Source organism: Melanotaenia boesemani, chromosome 11 (assembly GCF_017639745.1).
Source record: "Melanotaenia boesemani isolate fMelBoe1 chromosome 11, fMelBoe1.pri, whole genome shotgun sequence".
Lineage (NCBI taxonomy): Eukaryota > Metazoa > Chordata > Actinopteri > Atheriniformes > Melanotaeniidae > Melanotaenia > Melanotaenia boesemani.
Window position 1 is genome coordinate 20,222,030 of NC_055692.1, and position 24,490 is coordinate 20,246,519.

The 24,490-nt window shown below is 39.6% G+C and overlaps 2 long non-coding RNA genes across 4 annotated transcripts; both read left to right on the top strand.

The window, feature by feature from the left end:
* The first annotated feature begins 19,578 nt into the window (after positions 1-19,578).
* LOC121648294 lies at positions 19,579-20,592 on the top strand. The gene is made up of 3 exons (XR_006011948.1): positions 19,579-19,603; positions 20,069-20,171; positions 20,531-20,592. It is a non-coding gene; the product is annotated as an uncharacterized LOC121648294 (long non-coding RNA).
* Positions 20,593-21,590: 998 nt separating this feature from the next.
* On the top strand, positions 21,591-22,798 carry LOC121648293. 3 transcript variants are annotated; one of them, XR_006011946.1, is made up of 6 exons: positions 21,613-21,647; positions 21,838-21,898; positions 22,021-22,045; positions 22,119-22,203; positions 22,290-22,343; positions 22,433-22,798. It is a non-coding gene; the product is annotated as an uncharacterized LOC121648293 (long non-coding RNA). The 3 variants fall into 3 exon arrangements; XR_006011947.1 differs by having other exon boundaries at positions 21,591-21,898; positions 22,125-22,203; XR_006011945.1 differs by lacking the exons at positions 21,613-21,647; positions 21,838-21,898 and having other exon boundaries at positions 21,917-22,045.
* The last annotated feature ends 1,692 nt before the right edge of the window (positions 22,799-24,490 follow it).

The window sequence follows — 24,490 nt, forward strand, 5'->3', positions numbered from 1 at the left end:
CATGTAACTTACACAGTAGCCTAATAAACCAGGGGATGCATTTCTCGGCAAGCACTGAATCTGCATTGCCAGAATATGCATCACCCCCCCCTGGAGCCTAAAGACATACAGGTATGGTTGAAATGGTGTTTCTCACATTATAACTAGTCTAATATGACTGATCAGTGTGTGTTTCTTACATGTAACTTACACAGTAGCCTAATAAACCAGGGGATGCATTTCTCGGCAAGCACTGAATCTGCATTGCCAGAATATGCACCCCCCCCCCCCCCGAGCCTAAAGACATACAGGTATGGTTGAAATGGTGTTTCCCACATTATAACTAGTCTAATATGCATGATCAGTGTGTGTTTCTTACATGTAACCTACATATGTGAACCCTGCCCCTGTTTAAGAAAGACTGAAAATCTATTTTGTCAGATCAGCCTTTGATGCGTGATAGGGGTGTCAGTTGAGAAAGTTGTGATATTTATAATTGTTAAGTGTACTTTGTTTTTTCCTGTTTTTATCTCTGTCCAGCACTTTGACTAGAGTTGTATAAATAAAACCAGATTGATTGAAATACTAGCCATTAAATATTGGGAGCCATATAAACCCTATAAAACCTGTAACCAGTACTTCCACCTTTATTAATTTCCCTTGTTGTTATTTTTGACCAACCAAAACATGTGACAATGAAAGAAAAACCAAAAGAAGAAGAAGAAGAAAAAAAAAAAACATAATGTCTGGGTCATTTGAGTGGAAGATTTTGCCGTGTTTTTTAACCAGTTACGGGCTAAATTTACATAGGTGAACCGCTGCCAAAAACTCTGTGGACAGAAAAACGTTACACTTCTTAAATGAGTTAAAGAAGCAAATAAAGAATGTTTTACCCAGTGGTGTAGCTCTAAATATTACTAAAGTACATCTCTCAAATACATTATTATCTTATAAAAGAACAACAATCAAAGCTACATCGATTCTAGATGTGAAATGTTTCAAACAACGACACGATTACGCTTGCTTAGTGGTGCGCGTTCACGCGATGGGCATGCAAATCTCGGCAGACATGCAGTTCTCGGCATGACACCGGGCGTGCGGCCACTGCGAGGCAGCCAGCCCGCGCGAGGGAGACGGCGCGAGACGGAGGCAAACCCGCCCGTGAATGTGATGCCAATAAATATCCCGTACGGCCAGTAGTCGGCGCCACAGCCGCCGCGCGTGCACGAGCGTGCTCGGATCGGGTGTCAGATGAAAACTGCCAAACGTCAGCGTGATCGGAAAATCTGCAGAAATCAGGCGGCCACTAGGTGGCGCTGTAGTTATTGTTCATGTGCAGAAATGTTTACATAGGGACTTTCAATAAAACTGGCAAGTTTCAAGTTGTTTGCTCAGCCCAGTCCAGAGTTAGAGGCACTTTATGTTTCCGGGGAGGAGGAGGAAACTAGATGTGTCCAGGATAGAAAAGTGACAGAGAAAAAAAAAGTTTAATCTTTGCATGATTGCAAAATCTGCAGATTGATAGGTATGAAAGGGATAAACAGTGGCAATCTGCAGAATGACAGCAGCTGAGATTGTTTCCATGGTAACCAAGCCCCCACCCTTTCCCCCAGACAGGCAGCAGACAGCCACACATGTAGGGGCTCGGGTTACACATACTCACACAGAGACAGGCTGCTGTAGAGCACAGGGAAGTCACTGTCTGCAAGCCTCCGAACTTCTTGCTGCTTGCAGCTCTGTAGCTCCAAATCTGTACGTCCTAGCCCAAAATGAGCTCATGATAAATTGAAGCCAACAAAAAAACCTACGTTTTGATGTAAAAATTGTGTCTGTAGAGCAAAAACTCTGGCCCTGAGAGAACTTTGTTTAAGCAAGTCTTTTTGAAGCAAAAGCTTGAGTGGAGGAGAGTGGAGCAGAGGGAGAGGATTTTGGCACTTTTTGCTAAAACTTAAACAGTGATTGTGAACAAACTGTAAGAGATATGAAAATGCCCTTCAGACCAGTGATAGATTTATCTTTCGTGACCCGTTTAAACTTTGAATGGTGTTTCTAGGTGAATGTATGGCTGAGCTGTAGGCTTCCAAAGTGACCTACACTGTAACGAATTTCCTGTAGTATTTACTGCAACTACTTGGCAAAAAAGTTGCCAGTAAAATCATGTAAAATATACTGTAAAATGAATTACTCCAATATAATGTAATTTTTTTACAGTAAATTCTTAGCAAAAAATTGCCAATTAAATATTGTAAAATTGAGTTACAGTGACATACTGTAAGCCCATCTACAGTAGCTCCCTGGCAAAAAGGTTCCCAATTAAGTCTTGTAAAATTTTAATACAATATGTAACTGAAAAATTACAGTAATACCTTTTACAGGTTTTCGTTGTTTATAGATTACAGTATGCCCCCACCCCCCCAAAAAAGAAAAAAAAACTACATTTGATCTAATTTTTAAAATTTGTTTTTATTCAATAACAATTTCCCTGAACAACTCCTATAATTAGAGCCTTACATACCGTTCAGCACATCTGCAATTATGACCATTATTAGCACATTCCTCAGAAACACTGGTAAGCACCAAAATTTTAAGGCTCTAGACAGCATGGAGAGGACATTTAGAGGAACCTTGGAGAATATTCTCCAACAATTATGCAGTGGAAACAGACAGTAAATATACAGTAAGATATAGAAAAACACAATGGCACAATACCTACATGATGTCCTTCATTTCAATAGGGAACATAGAACAGAATGAAATGTGAAGTGATGTAATGGGGCAGATCATGGGCTTAGAAATTACAGAATTCTATGTTGAGTAAATTTCAGATCTTTTTTCCCCTAACTTAATGTAGGTCACAAAATTACAATGGCAAACTTCTTTATGAGTGTCCCCCTGGCTGAGAAGCCCCTCAACTGCTGTCTGATAAATGCTGTACTGTATGCCAAGTTACAGTAAAAGAGTGCAACATCTATAGCAAGAACCTGAGAACTCTCCGAGTAAATGCAGAACCTGAGTTACAACTCATATCAACAAGAAAGTTTGTAAACTAAAAACATTCACGCCCTAGTGGCATGTTACAGTATGTAACATATTAGGGAGGAGAGGAGACCTCATTTCCAAAATGGCCTAGGCACTAAGCCATTCAAAGTCCATTAATCGCCTCAGGAGTGAGGATACCCGCAGATTGACGGTGTTGTTCCTCTTCTCCTGGACCTTCCCACTCTTCTGGCCAACTTGCCTTTCCGTCTTTGTGCCACGACTTGGATTTATTCCCAAGAAACATCTGAAATCACATAAAGAGAAATATGAAAAACCTGCAATGACTGCTGGTGTACAGAAGACAGCACAATCCAGACAACATGACATAGAAATGAAGTACAAGGATAGATACAGTTCAATGTGAGGACAATATACACTTTCGAAACTTGGGTAAACTTTTGATTACATTACATGGGCCAAAAAAGTGACCCAAATGAGTTTTTCTTTTCTATACCTTTGGAGTAAATTAATTTCATCATTCAGGATTCAAAATATTCCTCAATTAACTTGTTTTTGATCATAAAACATTCTTATTTTAGTTTTTACTTTTAACTTTTTAACAAAACACTTTTTATTCACTACCCTACTAATGCACAACATGGGTAAAAAATGACCCGCACTCATTTTCTATGGAATCTAATGTTCCAATGATACTGTAGGTCTTTGAATAAACCTATAATTTAATATTCCAATTCTGCAGTAAATATTGTTTTTTGTTTCACACAAATAATTTTTTCTTTTTCTTTCTTACTTTATGAATAAATACAGCTTTGTATTTCCACATACAGTTTACATGCACACAAACTTGACGTGAACTATGGGATGAGCTCAGCTCAGCTCCCTTTGCAACTACTACATGTAAGTATTGTTCTTCCATTGTCCTGTTACTTTAGAACCTATTTCATGACAGTTGTGAGAGATGACTGAAGTACCGTATCTATTGTAGACACTCTTTGCCAAACCAGACATACCCCCAATCAGGAAGCCTTCCAAATCACAGGAAATTGTAGCTCTAAATTTGGATTCAAAGGCAACCTGACAACATGTTGTTCTATACTGCTTTTATTTTTTTTTTTTAAAAAAGAAAGAAATGAACTTTCACTTTAGTATAATCTATTTATAAAAGATTTCCTTCAATAAGCAGATTATTTTTAAAAAAGATCTGAGGTGACAGTTTGTGGTCCAGTTATGTGTACAGTTAAATCTTATTCCGTTTGGTCATATTTCACCACTGTACAGATGTTAAACTAGAGAAATAGCTCAGTTCAACAGCTGTATTTTCTTTTTCTGTGACAAAATGACAAATAAACATGTCACAGGTATTGCATACAAAAATGTTTGGTCCCGCTCACTTCTTCAAGTAATGACTTGAAAGAATTATCATAGTATTAAGTTGTTTCATTTTAAATCACGCTTGCATGAATGAGTCATTTTTTGACCCATGTGAATAAACTTGCTATACTAATATAAAAACTGATTTTGTTCATGAAGTATGAAAGGAAAATAGAAACAATGATCTGTGGTACTCAAAAAAAGGATATTTAAAGAATACTTGGAATACTCAATCATAACATAAACTGATTTCAAATAATAAAAAAAAAAAAATCAGCCATTGTCAAATAAGATGGGAAATTAATGTGTGCCAATTTTGACCCATGCTGTGCATCAAAGGGTTAAGAATGTCCTTGATATTGTATGTTAAGTCTGTCGCTGCCTGATCTGTATTTCTGCCTGATCTGTATTTGTGTGGACTGTGCATGCGCATCATATTCTCCATCTTGGACACAGAAATACGGCAAAAACAACTAGATCAAACTGTTTGGTAAACACATTTACTTCGTTCTGGAATTGTCAGTAACTCATGCTTTTAATACTTTTCTTAAAAAAGTGTAAATATGTCAACACGTTTCCCATTTAAAAGAGCTCCATCTGCTGCCCGTCTGTGAGTGGTGTTTATGCGGGGAAGCGTGACACGGCTTCAGGATCTCATTATATTAAGATGGAGGGGCTCCTAGTCTCATCTATCTGTCTGATAAAGGAAATGTTTTGAGCTCCAGTTTATTGTTTTTTTTTTCCATCAATGTTCAGCGTCAGTTTATTAACGGTAAGAGGCGGAGAACACGTGCTGATGCAGCCAGGACTGTGAAAATGATAACAAGTAACAGGAAGAAGCGAAAATGCGTTTACCGACTAGATCTGAATAGTTGGTGTTGCCATATTTCTGTGTCAAAGATGGCGGACGTGATGCGCATGCGCAGTCCACACAAATACAGATCAGGCAGGAATTCAGATCGGGCAATGACAAAGTCATCTGATGAATCATGATAAAATGTTGCTCTTGATGGCAAACTTTAAAAGATGATAAACCACCAGAATCCCACTCAAAGCAAGTACTTACCTTTGAATGAATTCCAGCGTGCATGATGCCTGTTCCTGGTACACCAGATTAAAATTGTAGTAGCTGGAAAACAGTGCAGCCATTCCAGCCACAAAGTTTGTGTTTGGTGGCAAAACCACCTGACCCTCAATGGTCAGCATCCAGTCGTTGGCAGTGAGAACTTCACCTTTAAGAAACAGACATGCAAATTTTTAATTATTGCTTTTGCTCTTGCAAAGCTTTAACTGTTACATATCTTTCATACAACCACAGTATTCATAAATTACAACCACAGAAAAGAAGCTGCATGTCTTTTCTTGTTGATATGCTGCTTTTTGTGAGCAATTTGTGCTGATAAAATACACTCTAACTCAAGAAAAAGGTAAATACTACCTAGGACAATTAGTCTTGGAGAATCAGGAATCCGCAGTGTTCTCTCCACATCAGCTGGTGTTGCTAATGTCTAAAAGACAAAGACAAAAAAAATATCATACAACCATCATAGCAATATAATTGTCATAAGTTTCAAACTACTATACTATGCCAGCTTGACCAGTAGGGACTGCAGTTTATCCTCTGGAAAACTAGGAAGTACCATCATCACAGAGCGTCTTACATCCTCCTCCAGCACTGCCATGTCAGTGTAGATCTGGGAAGGAGTGATGAAATACAATAACAGATATGCCTTTCAGCTTGTACCCCACTAATGGAAAATAATCGTGAAGGCATTCTTGCTTGACACACATCAAGTTTGACTCCTGGACTACTGCTTTTAGACTGTATATACCCAAATCAGCAAGCTCCACAGCCTGGTGCTTCTGCACAACAAAGTACACAGAACAGCTCTGCTCGATCAAAATCAACATGATCTCGCCTATGTGAAGACACTCCTCATCTCGCCCTAGAACAACATGCATTCCTTTTTTGTACTTTGTCCCTTTGACAGTGACAGCATTTGTGGCTACAGTTGTGTCATGTTCAAAGTTGAATGGTGCAGTTGCTAACTTGATGTCCTCATTAAAATCACCAGCGTAGAATTCTGTTCCTTTGTCAAGTTGAATGGCAGGAGGGAATAAACTGCCAGCGCCCAAGTATGCTTGAAGGAGCTGGTGTCGCTCCGCCAGTGTAGCACACAGGTTCTTAAAGTTGTGCAGTTTTCTGGCACACTCTTTGAAGAAAGTATGCTTACTTTCGAATCTCAATGTCCAAAGACGAATGAGAGGTCCAAACTGAAGAATAAGCTCAGGATAATGACAGAGATAATGGTGCTTTGGTTTTAGGGGATGGTGTGGAAAAATCTCCACCCTGGACTGGATGTACTCCTCAATGAGAACATTCAGGTAGGCAATCTGGTCGGCAGTGATTTTTGGTGCACACACATGAGCAGCTATTTCTCTCATGACTAAAATCAACCTCCAGACACCATTTTCAGCAGGATTCTTGATCCTGTCTCCAATCAACAGAGGCAGTACTCTCAACAGGCACCAATTCTGGACCGCATGACCACTTAGCTTTGCACTGCCTGGGTTAAACGCTGGAGGTTTGTCATTTGCATCGTTTCCAAGGAAGGTAAACTGACTAAGACTTCTGTTCAAATCTAAATAACTGAAATGTTTCTCCTCATTCACCAAATGGTTGATGCACAACGCCAGGTCAACAGAAACAACTCCCTCAAAAAGACCAGGCTGGCAAACATGAAAGTAACGCAGCTGGTTGAACACAGAATCAGCTTTTATGCCACCCACTGAGTCTCTGTCTCCTGCTCCTAGTTCTTGGACATGGTTCTCATAGGACTGTTTTGTTCTCTTAGAACCACTTGCCAATGGAGTGTGCTCAAATGTTTGCCTATTTATGTCACAAAATCGACAAAAAAAAGTAGTCCTACTGAAGTTTTCCACAAAACCTCCAATAGCATGAGAACCAAGATTATCTCCTGCTATAGCATATAAGCAACCTTTGATCATTTTGCCATCCTTCAAAGCAATACCAGTGTCCTCTAGATCCTTGAGATCTTTCAACAGAGGACTGAAGGTCATTTCCTGTCCAAAAAACTTGAAGTCTTGTTCCCTGCAGAGAAGAACGAGCTGCATTTGATCAATATTTGATCTGTTGTGAGGCAAAATATTGCCAAGTGTCAGATACACTGCCAATACCTTGTGTTTTTTTCGGCCTGATCCAAGTGGATTGACCACCTCAAAAGCATCTTGATAAAGAATCAGGGCCAAGGCTGATTTTTCAGTCTTAAGTAAGATATTTTCTGTGATATTCTTTCCATCCCATATATCCTCAAGCAGATCATGTGTAGAGATGCGAGAATGGGTCTTTTCATACTGCTGTTTGAAATCCTCATTTTCAAAGAGAGAAGTCACAGTTTCCTTTATTGGCACATAGTGTGCAAAGCATTTTTTCCCTGATTCATTAATGCCAAGATACACAGGAATGGTCAGTGTAATGGAAGGTGTTTTTAAACACAGACTTCCGACGCTGATCTGTCCTTAACATGTTGTTGCCCTTTTTTAACATGTCATGTTTTGTCAGTTCCCTGATAACATCTTCAATAGTCATGTCAGCCACACCAAGCACAGACAATTTCTCCTTTAGTTTTGAATAAATGTGCAACTGGGCTACATCATGAATATTTTGGACCTCTTCAATGATTGTCTGAATTACTGATGCTGGTAAAAGTAGCTTAGCCTGAAGCTTCAAATAAAACATTGACATGTTCTTTAGAAAGAGGTTTTCATCCATAATATCATCAAGTTCATCTGTCTCTAGCTGGTTGTCATTATCAATGAGAGAGGTTGAGGGCTGACTCTCTAACTGTGCTTCTTCGGATTGGTGCTGATGCTGTATACAGTATGTTCAGCTGAACTGGTTTTGTGTGATCTCGAAATATGTGAAGCAAATGTCGATTTTACACCAAACGTCTTCTCACAACCCCTGAATGGACATGCTACTTTCCTTCCCTCAAATATATGGCCTTTCAGATGATTAAGAAACTTCTTCAGATTTTCACATTTTGTCTGACAACATTCGATTTCACAAATCAAAGGAGAATTGAGAATATGTTCGTTCTCAGCACTCCTGCGGGACTTAGAATCTTTATGGTCTCTGTATAGATGTACGGAGCCCCCCAGGTAACATGGACATTTTTTTTTATTTTGCGTGCCCACGCAATACTTTTGCGTTCCCTCGCAATACTTTTGCGTGCCCACGCAATACTTTTGCGTTCCCTCGCAATACTTTTGCGTTCCCTCGCAATACTTTTATATTAAGCAGGATGTACAACACACTCGTTAGTTGCGTCACCGTGGACACAATGGAGTTTCCTCACCCTCTGGAGAAGTTTATTAAGTTTTATTTTGAGATCGGTCTGCAGTATAAAGATATTGTACTGTGCTTGCCCAAAAACATGGGTTACATATAAGCTTGACGCATTTGAAAAGACTTCTGAATTTAAGTGGATGTCATCGAAAGGACTACTCAGAACTTGCAGTACTGGTCGAGTTCATCCGAAGGGAGCTGCAGCATTCAGGACAGCTTAACGGGTACCGATGGATGTACGCTAAATGCAGGCAGCATGGACTTTGTGTGAGGAAAGAAGATGTGCGCCTGGTGCTGAAAGAGCTTGATCCCTCAGGAGTTTCAAGAAGGCAAGCAAGGCGTCTCAGGCGAAGGAACTACTTTAGTAAAGGCCCAAACTTTATCTGGCACGTTGACTCCTACGATAAACTTAAGCCATACGGACTTTGTATAAATGGGAGTATCGATGGATTTTCAAGGAAAATCATCTGGCTGAACGTATATACGACGAGCAGTGATCCAAAGGTGATCGGAGGATATTACATGGAAGCAGTGCAACGCCTAGGAGGCTGCCCCAGAGTCGTCCGGACTGATCACGTGACAGAAAACGGCCACGTCAGAGACTTCCAGCGTCTCCTCTGCACTCCTGATGGTGCTCCTGAGAGCTTCCTGGAAGGGGCAAGCACCGCTAATCAAAGAATTGAATATTGGTGGCGGTTTCTTCGCAGCGAGTGCTTGGAGTTCTGGATCTCCCTGTTTGCTGATCTCAGAGACAATGGATATTTTGACGGTGGTTTTCTGGACAAAAGCATACTTCAGTTTTGCTGTATGGGACTTATACAAGTAAGTCGATGGAATGTAATGGACTATAGTATGCGTCTGGCACTGCTTATTTTACAGATTTAGAAAGAATATTAGAGAATGCTGTATGCTAGAAAAGTTTCGAAAAAGTGATTTATTAATTTATAGGGGATTAGGAGCAGCCTTGTCCCTATAGGTCGTGTGTGTGTGTGTCGGTTGGGGGTGGGGGGGTAAGAGGACAGGAAGAGTGAAGTGAGATAAAATAATTAACCATCATATCATGAATCTCAACTCATTAAAAGTTAACATTTGTATACTCTTCACTCCTGTTTGTCTCACAGGATGAGCTGGACGACACTGCACAAGTCTGGAACGCACACCAAATCAGGCCATCGAAAAACATAAACGTTCCCAGCGGCCGTCCAAATGTGATGTACGCTCTTCCGGAACTCTACAGGACGAGAGATTTTCTTTCACCTACTGAAAATGAACATGTGCAACTATGCAAAAATGAATGTGTCTTTCGGCTGACCATACCATGTGATCCTGATGTATATGAGCTGTGCAATTTGTTCATGTCTGAGTTCCGCCGGATGGCACCAACAGATCCATATCAGGCTATTGACTTGTACATGTGTCTCAGAGAAGCCATCAGTGCAGTTCTCTGAATAGTTGGAGGTATTCCGAGGAGGGAAAAACGTAAGACTCAAAGACTTTACCTTGTGTACCTTCTGTGTTTTTAAATAATAATAATAATAATAATAAATATATATACATATATATATATGTATATATATATATACATATATATATGTATATATATATATATACATATATATAATTAATTTATTTATAGTGCCAGTGTGCTGTAACATGGAATATGTACAGAAATCAAATAAATAAATCATTAAAAAAATCATCAAAGAGCATTAAAAACGTCATAAACCTAGGTACCTGGGATTAAATGTTTTGCTCGTGATTTACAGTCGATATGGCCCTGCGACAGACTGGTGACCTGTCCAGGGTGTACCCTGCCTCTCACCTGTTAAAATGCTGGGATAGGCTCCAGCTCACCCGCGACCCGAAATGGAATAAGCGGTCAAGATAATGGATGGATGGATGGATGGCCCAGGGGAAGCAGCTGTTTGTTAATCTGGTGGTGTGTGATCTGATTGTCCTGTAGCAGCGTCCTGAGGGCTGCAGGTAAAACAGGTTGGGTGGGTAGGGTTCCTCAGGATTGCCTTGATGTTCTTTAGGCAGCGGGATCTGGACATATCCTCGAAGGGAGGCCAGGGGCAGCCAATGATTTTTTGGGTTGTTTTTATGACCCTCTGCACAGCCTTCCTGTCCTCAACCTTGGAGCTTGGATTCCACACACTCTGAGAGTAGATGAAGGAACTCTCCACAGAGCAGTGGTAGAAGGCCAGAAGCCTCTGGTTAATGCTGAACTTCCTCAGGATGCGGCAGAAGTGCAGCAGTTGTTGGGCCTTTTTCACTAGGGCCCTGATGTTGGTAGACCAAGAGAGATCTGAAGAGACAGTGGAGCCTAGGAACCTGATGGACGGGACACTTTCCACATGTTTTCAGTAAGACAATAACAGTATGACAACAAGTTAAGGGTAGAACATTTTTATGGCACAATTTGACAGAATACAACAAACACATTGCAACTATACAAAACTGCATAAGTGTCTTTACACATATAAAACTGTAAACTGTGTCTTTACACATAAGACTGTAAACACTGTGTGTCTTTACACACATAAGACTGTAAACACTGTGTGTCTTTACACATATAAAACTGTAAACAGCCCTAAAACACCGTAAATTTGGCAGCTAATAATGAAACCGCATTAGCAAAACAGTTAGGATGCGGTGGTTTGTTATACTGTGATGTTTACCTGACACTCTCCGGGTCCGTCTACAAACGATCCAGCACACTAACTTGACTTGCAGCATGCGAGGAAAAGCACACGTATTGCATGGGCACGCAAAAGTATTGCGAGGGAACGCAAAAGTATTGCGTGGGCACGCAAAAAGTAGTGCGAGAGCACGCAAAAGTATTGCGTGGGCACGCAAAAGTAGTGCGAGAGCACGCAAAAGTATTGCGTGGGCACGCAAAAGTATTGCGAGGGAATGCAAAAGTATTGCGTGGGCACGCAAAATAAAAAAAAATGTCCATGTTACCTGGGGGGCTCCGTATAGATGAGACTTGAAGGCTGTAAATTTTTTAAACGAACGTGTACAGTCTGGTATACCGCAGGTGAAAGGGCAGTTTGCTGCACTACTGTGAAGTTTCATATGATGAGTAAAACTTCTTATAGTTTTACTCTCGTGAGAACACTGTTTGCAGTAATACATTTCTGGCCTGAAAAGTGCCCATTCAAAATAAGTCTAACAAGCTAACGGTAGAGGTTGAAAAGAAAACGTGTAGCTTCCAACCCACCAAACCCCTCTCCAGCGGGAAAATTTGAACTAGCAGAGCGATGCGAGCATTTAACTCATGTAAGGCGTCAATACACCAGCTTACTAGAACGAACTTGTAAAATTAGCATATCACATAAAAGACAAACGAGTTCACCTTGTTATTGTCCTAACTGATGACTGGTTGATCAAGGTGCCTCAATCGCGGTCACTGGATGTCGTCAAAACCTAAGTGTAAACAAACTAACATTAGCATCTTAACAACACACACACACACACACATGCATTTGTGGACGTTAGCGTTTTTTCCTGCATGCTTGCTGCTATTTGGCTTTCAAGCACAGTATATACATCATAATATTACGTTTTTATGTAAGTACAATGGTTAAAAATGAACTTATTGCAAGGATATTGTGGATGTGCGGGTATCGTCAACCGTACTGCTTCTCTGTTCCTCGTCCTGTTGAAGTGCGACGTTCAAATTCAACCGGCAAAATCGGTCATTACAGCGTCTAATTGTAAAACGATTCTTTTACAGTCAGGGGACAACTAAAATGTAATTTTACAATACTTTACATGAAAATTTTGCTGTTAGTAGTTGTATTTATTTATGGCCCACAATGCATTGCGATATACAATAAAACTTTGTAAAATGACAGAACAAGAGGTTACTGTATTTTTTTTACTGTAGAAATTACAACAATTTGTTACAGTGTATGTTTTTGGGCTGATCTGACCCAAATCCCATTCATTCCAATGGGACCGAAAACCGCTGTTTATTGCGATTTACTCGAGAACCCCCAGACTTTTGTACGAGAAAAGTCATACCACACATGTCCCGATCGAGACGCACAGTTTGATATAACTTTTGTGGGGGTAGAGTGAAAGCTGTAGGAGGAGATAGCCGCCAAAGTTTGGAGCGGAAACGGAAAGCGTAACTAGAAAATTTCAAAGAAATTTTGATGGGTGCCAATGCGCCGGTCGCCCCGCCGCCCCCCTGGCGTGCCGGCCGTGCTGCCGCCGCGAGGGAACCAGCCGGCGCGAGGGAGACGGCGTGAGACGGAGGCAAACCCGTCCGCGAATGTGACGCCATTAAATATCCCGTACGGCCACTAGGTGGCGCCGCAGTCGCCACGCGCGCACGAGCGTGCTCGGATCGGGCGTCAGATGAAAACTGCCAAACATCAGCGTGATCGGAAAATCTGCAGAAATCAGGCGGCCACTAGGTGGCGCTGCAGTGACTTTACTTGTACAAACATGTTCAGATAGGGACTTTCAGTAAAACTGGAAAGTTTCAAGTTCTTTGGTCAACCCAGTCCAGAGTTAGAGTCACTTCATGTTTCCGGGGGGGGGGGGGGACTAGATGTGTCCAGGATGAAAAGTGACAGAGAAAAAAAAAGGTTAATCTCAGCATGATTGCAAAATCTGCAGATTGACAGGTATGAAAGGGATAAACAGTGGGTCTTTGCAATGACAGCAGCTGCTTCCATGGCAACCATGCCCCCACCCTTTCCCCCAATCAGCAGACAGGCAGGCTCAGGTTACACATACACACAGAGCACTGTGAAATCACTGTGTGCAAGCCTCCAAAACTTCTTGCTGCTGAAAGCAAACCGTAATACATATCAAAATAATTCTTTCACCGTTGCGTGCAGGAGGCTTTGAGGAACACAAGGATATAAGTCTTGTCACTGTACTGCAAACAGAACTTAAATGGCAGCAGTTTTAAAAATGGTTGCATCTCAGCAGAGTCAATGGAGATTTTGCATGGGGAGAGAAAACTTTGGGTCTTTCCAAGCTCTGTAGCTCCAAATCTGTACGTCCTAGGCCAAAATGAGCTCATGATAAATTGAAGCCAACAAAAAAACCTACGTTTTGATGTAAAAATTGTGTCTGTAGAGCAAAAACTCTGGCCGTGAGAGAACTTTGTTTAAGCATGTCTTTTTGAAGCAAAAGCTAGAGTGAGGCAGAGGGAGAGGATTTTGGCAGTTTTTGCTAAAACTTGAACAGTGATTGTGAACAAACTGTAAGAGATATGAAAATGCCCTTCGGACCAGAAACTTTGAATGGCGTTTCTAGGTGAATGTATGGCTGAGCTGTAGGCTTCCAAAGTGACCTATGTTTTTGGGCTGATCTGACCCAAATCCCATTCATTCCTATGGGATCGAAAATCGCGGTTTATTGCGATTTACTCGAGAACCGCCAGACTTTTGTACAAGAAAAGTCATACCACACATGTCCCGATCGAGACGCACAGTTTGATATAACTTTTGTGGGGGTAGAGTGAAAGCTGTAGGAGGAGATAGTCGCCAAAGTTTTGAGCGGACAAAAAAAGGCAATAGCAATATGTTGCCAATGCCTTACAGCATTGGCACCCATAATAAACGTACAGCATTGATTGCCAAATATAACACAGACTCCTCCCTTTTCTGCCAATAACATGTCTACAGCTATGAGATTCTGGAAAGCCATCAAAGAGGTGGCAGAGAGTTGCTCATGAATAGCTGAAAATCCTGCCTCAGTGTGATTTGCCAAATGCTGGATATTATAATGCATATAATTTATTCTGTCAATATTCTTATTAGCGGTCACGAATAAGGCCAAACTCTCAAACCCTCCAGCCACCTGGTCTGCTAATTTATACTCATCTGGGACCCCACGAGGTATGCCTATAGCATCTATGTATGTGGTCCCCAAGGAAAAGTATGAGTCTGTGTAGAACGTTTAGATCGGGTCAGAAGATGGGGCGAGCTCAAATCTTGGCCAGAAACAGAGAAGAGATGGAGGGGCAAGAGAAAGGAGATAATTGCACATGTACCAGACCAATTATAAGGAGGGGCCCGCATCACCCCTTCTCCACCACACAGCCACCAGATGTCAGATCTAAGTTTGATCAGAGAAGTGGTGAGGTTAAAGTGGGACAAACATTTAGAGGGGTCAAAGTCACCCACAGGTCTGGAACCACCTCATCTAGAGAAACATGTATAATTAGCATTATGTATGTGAGAATCAAAGACAGGACCCTTAGTGGTGGCTGGAGTTTCAGGATAAATATTGGACCAGGAGGAGCAGTTCTGAGAGAGTATAGAGTAAAAGAGTAGTTCTACTAAACACTGAAATGGGACCGGGGTCAGAGGAATAATACGAAGGAGGGGATGAGGTCCTAAACAAGCAACACAAGCCTGCAGGCATCCAAACGGTCCTTTGTTATCAGTACCCCGTTCTGTACAGCGGGCTGACTCAGAACAGGGTGGGAAAGAACAGTAAGATTCTCTCACAGATAATGAAAGGAAACTGCGGATCAGCACCACCAGACCAGGCCCAAAAGAGGAACGACCAACTGCAGGCATGCAAACTTGTGGAGTAGTAATGTGAGCATTCCCTGGAGTGCATTTAGAGGAATTCTGGACAGGAGTGGTACTCAAAATTCCTGCCACAGTCATAGAAAATGTTCCATCTGAGCCAGAAAGTGGTCCAGTCTGGGAGCAAGACGTGTCCTCAGTCTCCTGAGGTCGGTCTTTCAGCTGACTAGTAACATTCCTTCTGCTAGAACTGTCCCTCTCATCCTGTTCCATTGGTGTAGAATGGAGAAGTCCCGCAGAACTAAGTGATGGATACAAGCTGGTATGAGAAGTCAAAGGCTCTTCCCGAGCCTCCCCACAATCCAAAAATCCTCCCTTTACATTAAGGATTGGAGCCTGAAGAGCAGGGCTTTGAGAGGTCTGATAAGGAGGTGGACCAGGGCGGGAGGGAGAAAAGCTCGACTCCCCGTGTCTGCTACGCTGGTGTTGCTGGAGTGCATACAATGCCGTTGCAGTAATATATATATGATGAATAAAAGCTCTCCAATTCTCGGCTTCTTCAAATTTTTTCTTCTTCTTACCCTTAATAATCCTACCCGTGTTTTCCATTTCTTTCTTAACAACCTCCTTAGGTCCTACTGCCTGAGATTCTGCACCTTTTAACCATGTCAGTACCTTCCGAGGATCAGGGTTTTCAACATTCACCTGGCTTGTCTGCATTCTAGTCACACAATCTGACCAAAAAGAATCAAACTCCTTTTCTTTGCCTGCAATGCCTGACTGGGCTTGATTTTTTACTCGAGTTAAAAAGTTATCCTTCTTGCCCTCTGCAGGAGGGACTTGCTCTTCTGAAATAGACATGATCTGTGGTGTTTTTGTCTCCTTTCTTCTTTCTTCTTTGCCTTTTGCTTCTTTTTGCTGTCTTCCTTCTTTTTCTGTCCCCTCCCGTCAGGTCCAGCAAGATTACATAGATTCCATGATTCAAAGTAAATAAATAAATAATGAATCAGATTATCAAGAGGAGCCTTATACCCATAAGCCTCCCCTTGGCAGAGCAAACTTGTTCGGCACAATACAGCAACCAGACCATCATTCTGCTTGCTATGATGCTGGACAAGTTAAAAAAAAAAAAAACTAACTAACTAAAAACTTTTCCAATGTTTCCTTTTTATTTTAATTTAGAAAACTTTTGGCCCTGCTTTGCCACTTTGCTCTTGTTAACCATCTGCTTTTGTTGCATTGTTGTTTTCCTTTCCTGTATTTGCTTGTACCAAGATTTTTTTTCATTCTTAGACATTTTGTGTTGTTAGATGTCTTATCTATGTTCATTTTTTTGTCCTTTTATGAAAGACTGTGGCTGTTCAACACCCGTATGGACGGTGTTTTTGTTACTGTGTCTTCTTAACTTGCTGGTGTGTCTGTTGTGTGTACACTGCAGACCTGATTCTCTTCTCCATCTATTTGAGTAATCTTTTCTGATCTGTCTCTCTGGCTGCCTGTACTGCCGAAACCAAAAATATAAGTCCAAACTGTAATTTAAATATTATGAAATATGTATTTAAAAGAAAATAGGTAACACTGCTAGCACTGCTACTACAAATACGACTATTACTACTAATAAAACAGTTACAGTATATCATCACAAATGGCATTACATACAATTTAAGCATGGCATAGTAGGCGTCGATTATATTGGAGCATCATGTATTCAACCTAATGTCATTTAACACTTTGACCAGAGCTGTTTCAGTGCTGTGATGAGGTCGGAAGCCGGACTGAAATTTATCAAGATTTCCACTTTCATTTAAAAAGTCATGAAGCTGGTGAAATACAACTTTTTCAATAATCTTGGAAATAAAAGAGAGGTTAGAGACAGGTCTATAGTTGTTCATTATAGAGGCGTCTAGAGTCCTTTTCTTTAGGAGTGGCTTAATAGCAGCTATCTTTAGTGACTTGGGAAAAATGCCTGATGCCAGCGAGCTGTTAACTATCAGTAGGAGATCACTTTCTACTGAGGTAAAAACTGTTTTTAAAAAGTCGGATGGTATCATGTCCAGAGTGCATGTTGTTGATTTCAAATGCCAAACTGTTTCTTGTAGGACTTTTAAATTCACCATTTTAAATTGTGACATGACATCAGAATTATTTCCGGGTTTTAGACACAGACTAATTTTCTTGTTTGACTGTGTGGAATTAATATTTTGCCTAATTGTTTTAATTTTTTGGCTAAAAAACATCAGTCCTGGTTCTGTTGGATCTCAGTGCTGCGTTTGATACTGTAGATCACAGAATCCTGTTGCACAGGCTGGAAAACTGGGTTGGACTTTCTGGAGCGGTCCTTAACTGGTTCAGGTCCTATTTAGAAGGCCGGAGTTATTTTGTTACGATCGGCAGCTATGAATCCGAGCGAGTGGCCATGACTTGTGGAGTCCCCCAGGGGTCAGTCCTTGGACCTCTTCTGTTCAACTTGTATATGCTCCCTTTGGGTAAAATATTACAAAACTATAGCATTAGTTATCAAAGTTATGCAGATGATACACAACTTTATGTGTCTCTGTCACCAGATGACTGCAGTCCAATAGACTTAATGTGTCAGTGTCTGGAGCAAATAAACACCTGGATGAGGGAGAATTTCCTACAATTAAATGAAGACAAAACTGAGATTATTCTGTTTGGTAGCAAAGAGAAGAGGGTCAGCATTGGCAAACACCTGGAGACTCGGGCTCTTAAAATTACCAACCAAGTTCGTAACCTGGGAGTGTTGATAGACTCAGATCTGACTTTCAGCAGCCACATCAAAGCTTCAATAAGAAGCTTTTTACCAGCTCAGAAACATCAACAGAATTAAAAGTTTAGTCTCCCAGAAAGACCAAGAGAAACTCATCCATGCATTCATCTCCAGTAGACTGGATTACTGTAATGGTCTTTTAACAGGACTTCCTAAAAAGAACATTAAACATCTGCAGCTCATCCAGAACGCTGCTGCTAGAGTTTTAACCAGGACTAAGAGATCTGAACACATCACACCAGTTTTAAAATCTTTACACTGGCTTCCAGTCAGTCACAGAATAGATTTTAAAACCCTTCTGATCATTTACAAATCCCAGAATGGTTTAGGCCCAGAATACATCTGTGATATGTTCAGAGAATATAAACCTAGCAGAGCTCTTAGATCCAAAGACTCTGGTCAACTAGTCCAGGCCAGAGTCCAGACTAAACATGGAGAAGCAGCATTTAGCTGTTATGCTGCAAACAAATGGAACAAACTGCCAGTGAAGATTAAACTTTCCCCAAATGTAGACATTTTTAAATCCAGGTTAAAAACTTTTCTTTTCTCATGCGCCTATGCATGAAATCTGCACGGTAACTTTTTTTAACTTATCTTGCTTTTAATCATTTTAATGTAATTTATTATTTTATTGTGATTATGTGTTGATTATGTGTTGATGCCTTTTACTATTCTAATATCTGTAATGTCTTTGTTTTATGTAAAGCACTTTGAATTGTCCTGAACATGAAATGTGCTATACAAATAAACTGCCTTGCCTTGCCTTGCCTATGAAATCAAACTGGGGGGAAATACCTGTGTTAAGCGTGACTGTCCTGAATCCTTGTCGGTCTTCACTCCAAAAGATCTTCAACCACTTTAGATAATTTTTTGTAATAGTTTTAAACATGGTAAATAAAACAGTTGACCATTGGTCATTTTTAATATTAGCCTCTATTAAACCGTGGGAAATAAAAATGGAATGACGCTTTGTTTACCACCTATTCAACACACTTTGAAATAAAGTTAAAAAAAAAAAAAAAAAAGCTTTGTTTACCACCAGCTTTTTGCCACAATTCTGGACGTTTTTTTTCCTTTGGCCTTTTTTTGTAGATGTTCAAATGCGGCTGAGTCGAATAATCGACCGGCATGCTTGTGCCAACGCATCTAATAAAAGAAAACGGCTGACGGGTCAAATGACACTGCCTTCAAATATTTAATTTGCAATGAGTGCTTACAGTCAAATGATTTAAATCACGACATTATACTGAACTCATCTTTATTTGTAAAGCATATTAAACACACCTGGAACAAAGTGCTGGACGTAAGACATTTTACAACTACTAAAAGTAAAAATAGCATATATGTTTATTACTGTGGTAGGACGATAGAATGCACACATAATAATCTCAATCTCAGTCTAAAAGTACTTGGGCATACACATCACCTGAAGCAACAACACCCTTCCTGTCAGCACACCAACGCCTTTACTCCCTCGGGAGGCGGCTCGCCTTTGGACTTCACAACGATAACCATACTTCTAAACCTCGGCTCACTGTATTCCTTGTGTATTGAGGAGACGCGTAAAGGAGAGCTCCGCAGCAAGCTCTGGTAATACCCATATTCATACTTACAGATTTTGGGTCTTCTTTAAAAACAATTTATGTTGCAGATTTAAGTAGCACAGTTCACGAGCTCCAGGACAGTTTGGTTAAGTTTAAGCTTAGAAGTTTTTGTGTTTAGACAGACCCACTTAATTCACTTCGGGGATCCATTTATAATCCTGTAATTCATGTAATTGTTATCCTACATTTAACTGCAAATTGAATGAAGACAACATATCAAATGTTATGTTTTTAATTTGATGCCAGTTATATGTAAAAGCTGTCCAGATACCTTGTCTTTCAGCTGATAGCAGCTGGAATTGGCTCCAGCTACTGAATAGAGAAAGGCTAAACTCCGCTATGAATGAATGATTCCAGGATCCAAATCTGAATCGTTGCTACAAGTTAATCGCTTTATTAAAATGAATGTAAAAGTTATTTTTATGTGTCTCTATTCCTGTAACCCTTACAGATGGTGTGAGAATTATATGATACCCAGAAAATACTTGTGGAGCGAGAAGGACTGTGTCTTGTCACTCAGAAACCATCAGGAGCAGTTAATGCAAACATGAACAGTAAGTCTTTAATGAGCAACATACAGGATGTAAAGCAGAAGACAGTCAGGCTGCAAAACAGTCAGAAAAAAAGACCCTCAGAAAAGCAAAGAGAAGAAACTAACACAAAGGAGCACATTAAAGCAAGACATGACATTTAAAGAGATGAGAATTACATAGTTAAGAATATAACATTTGGGCTTTTTAGTTCATGTATGACAGGATTTAGTGATTTAACATGTAAATTTATGGATGAAACACTTAAATGAAGAAAATATCACATTTTATTTTCAAGAATTAATGTGGTCAGATGGTAGGTTTCTGATGGTTTAGTAACATTTAACTGATTGATTTTAATTTAATATGTTTTGTTTCTACAGGGCTGATCATCTTTTTGCTGTCGTTAGTTGGACATGCTCTCAGCTTTCCAGTCACAACAGGTCAGGACTTTCTTCTCTTGTTTAGGCTGCTCTGATTTAAAAAAGAAAAAATGATTTTACGAGATATTTTATGCATATTCTGTATGATGTTATAGGTGGAACCCCTCAGGTCTTTTATTGCAAGAGCCCTGGGTGTGCTGCCAAAGTTACTCGCGTCTTTTGCAATGAGGAGAAACTCCTTGATAACGGTACCATCATGGATTGCTCAGGCAAACCTCCACCAAATACAGTTTGTCAGTGTGACGGCCGTGCATACGTTTCCACCTCTACAAGTGGTAGATGCGAGTTTGAGGGAGATGTTTACATAGAAACAGAAAGATATGCAGGTATGTTTTTGTTTTATTTAATTTATTTTTATTATTATTCCTGCCAAATTCTTGCCATCATGAATGGCTGTCCTCAACAACTTCTAGACTTAAGATGAGATTTCTTGGCCACCCCTAGAAAACAGATTGCACATGATATTTGCTGATTTGGTAGCAAGGGGTCAGTGTTTTCTAATAATTTACAGCCAGAGGAAAATTCCATCACTGAATGCTGCAAAAAAAGCTGTTAAATCCTGAAATTATTGTGCTAGTTACAAAAAAAACAACATCAAAACATCCAATTCAATTATATTAAATCAAATTATGTTTATTTCTACTGAAATGTCTCATTTAAATCTCTTTTGATGGCTGATTGCATTTTTTTTGTTTTTGCATACAGTGTGTGTGTTTGTGTGTGTGTGTGTTTTAACTGGATCTAGCTGAGTAACCAAATTTTAATATATGCAATCTGTACTTTAGTTGAAAAACTGTTGCTTTTCTGTCTACAAATGCTTTGTAACTTTTGTCTCATTTCTTAAAAAAGACCTGAACGGCACCTGTGATTTTACTGCTGGTAAGCAATTTCCTCGTGATACACATCTAGAACTTCCTCATCACTGTTTTCGCTGACCATTCACTGGACATTTACTCATTTCTTCAAGCTACCGCGCTTCAAGCTACCACGCAGCCACCAGTCACCACAAAGGATGTGAAAAATGTGAGGAACCATCTACCTATAATAATTTCCTTTGGTAAGTTCTGAAAACTCTCTAGAGGGACACGTTAAACACTGTTTTTTCTCTGTCTGAAGAAACATTACAGTGTTGAATTTAACTCCTCTGCTTTTGTTTTTGTTTTAAGTGATGTTAGATTTTTGAAACTCTGGCTTTTTGCTACTAACCTTGATTGTTTTCTATCGTCTGCTTTCCTCCACTGAGAAAGAAAAACTTAGCTGCTCATGAATGACGAGTCTACAGGCCGATATCAAACCTCCCCTTTCTTAGTAAGATTATAGAAAATGTAATGTTTTTGTTTTATCTAAAACATTTTGAATAGTCTTGTACATCAAATGTGTTTTACAAATAAACTTGCCTTGTCTTTCTGCTACCTTCCTGCTTTGCTGAGGGCCAAAATATACTTTCAAAGGCAGGTGAGATCTGAATTTATGGTGCTTCTTTGTAATCGTTCACCACCTCTTAAATAAAAAACTTTTTATTTTTCAGGTGTAGCTGCATTGCTAGTAACCATAGGTCTGGCCATATATTGTTACAAGAGACGGAACAGAGACCAAAGCCAGGAGCAAACCAGGTTACTGACCTATATCATCATTCATCTTGATATTATGATCTAATTTAAAATATATATCCTTCATATTAATAACTCTTTTATTTCAGCTCTGGGGAGGCTGTGCCTCTACAACAAGTCCAAACCTCTGGAGTCAGTGAGAAGTCAGTGAACATTAGATGTAATATATAAACATACTGTTCTGTACAGATGTTATAATACTGATTTTAAAGATAACTTTTCATATCTTTAGAGACACTCGCACTGGTAACGGACTGGACGACAGCACCTTGACTCAATGTGACCGCAACCCTGAGCACGCTTAGGATGTGGATTGAACCAAAGAAGATTTGAAGGAATCCACTGGTTTTCTTAACAGGACAATCATCATCGATCAATTGGCTTACTTGACCAGTTAGAATAGACTGGACTGATGTAAGTGATTTAATAAATCAAAGATGTTCATTTTGTCTTCTTTTCTAAATGGTATGTTTTTTTTTCCTCTATTAAAAACAATAGTAGGATGTTGTAACATACCTGACATGTTTCAGCTGGCAAAGTTTAAGGATGCTTCTGTCTTTCTAGTAGTTTGTTTCAGATATTATGACCATAAAACCTAAATGCATTTTTTTAAGTTTTACCACAGAATGGAAAGCAAAATTGACTCAGATGATTTTAGAAGTCTCAGTGGCTCATATGGTGAAAGCCGATCAGATGTAGTTTTTAGCTGAGGTTGGCTGTCAGGAATGTTTATCTTGGGAAAAAAAAGGAATACTACTGTAAATGATAATGAAAAAAGATGATGAACGTAACGCTTAAAGTGTACCAAATGTCTGTCTGTCTGTCTATCTATCTATCTATCTATCTATCTATCTATCTATCTATCTATCTATCTATCTATCTATCTATCTATCTATCTATCTGTCTGTTTGTCCGTCCGTGTGATCTGAATTTGTTTCATCCATTCATAACTTTTTACCCACATTTCTTTGACCAAACAACTGTAAAATGCCAACATGACCTGCCGGTTATAAACAAATAGTGTATTTGGTTAGTAAGTGCAGATGTTTAAACTCAAATGCCAATATTAAGATTTTAGCCAATATTTGTGTTTTATGCAAAAACTCAACAAAATTAGTAAATTTCTTTCTTACCATTTTTTTTTTTAGAAATAACAGTTCCCAATCACAATAAAATGGCTCTGTTTGAAATGATAACTGTCTGTGGTGATCATTACTATATTCCTATATATATCATTACTATATGGTCTTCTGGTTGCAGTCCAGTCTTCAGGCCTCTGCCTCAAGTAGTTTTCAAGAGCAAGGTACTGACCTGTTGGTCATGGGCTCAGACCGGTTGGTCATTTATTTGCATGTTTGTGTCATAACCTGTTCTTGGTCATGTCTGTCTGTGTTCTTTATGGAAAAGGAAACAACTGCGTTTTTTGCTCTGTTAATATTTACAAGACTAATTTGAAATGTTTTATATTGCAGTCCACAAAATGTGGTCTTCTAAAGATACATGACAAGTGGAAGCAATCATGGGACCATACAAACTGTATGATACGTCCTTTCAAACATTGTCTGAAAAGGTTCTCTTTCAGATGATCTAAAGGTTCATCTTTGTTACATGCAAGTTTACTGTTTCACTGCTGTCTGATTAATTTAAGACCTATTCTTTGTTTTACACAGATCATTGATTCATACCCACATTGCATTCTGAAATCTAACACGGTAAACACATCTGTAGCTTCTGAATAACATTTTATCACTTATCTGTCAGTGATAGTTTCTGCTGTATTTTTAGAAATATTTTATAGTAGAACCATACTATCACAGATGCAAAGGTTGGATGCAGTAATTGGATCTTTTGTCTTTTATCTTGACTGGTTCAGTAGTTCAAAAGGTAAGTTTAATTTATTGCAAACTATGCAATGATATACACAAAAATTTTGGAAGTTGGGATTTTAAGTACATTCTGCCATTTCAAGATGAAGTTACCCACACCATCAACTTGGATTTGTCCTGTAAACATCAGAGGTCACTGGATTTGAGTGGTAGCTACTTCTTCTTTTCTTAATTCTAAATTTACAATCAATTTTCTATTAATAATATACTGATACACCTTTGGGACTGTATATAATTTTAATTATATTAATCAACTGATGCTGTAACATTGCAATAGAATGTCAAAGTGGATGAGAAAACACTTATTCTGATGGACCCCCTTGGGGATTAAAAGATTTATGAGAGAAAAATTCTTAAGAATGGAGGTGATGTTAACCATGTCTTTTCTGGTGTGTTCTTTGTTG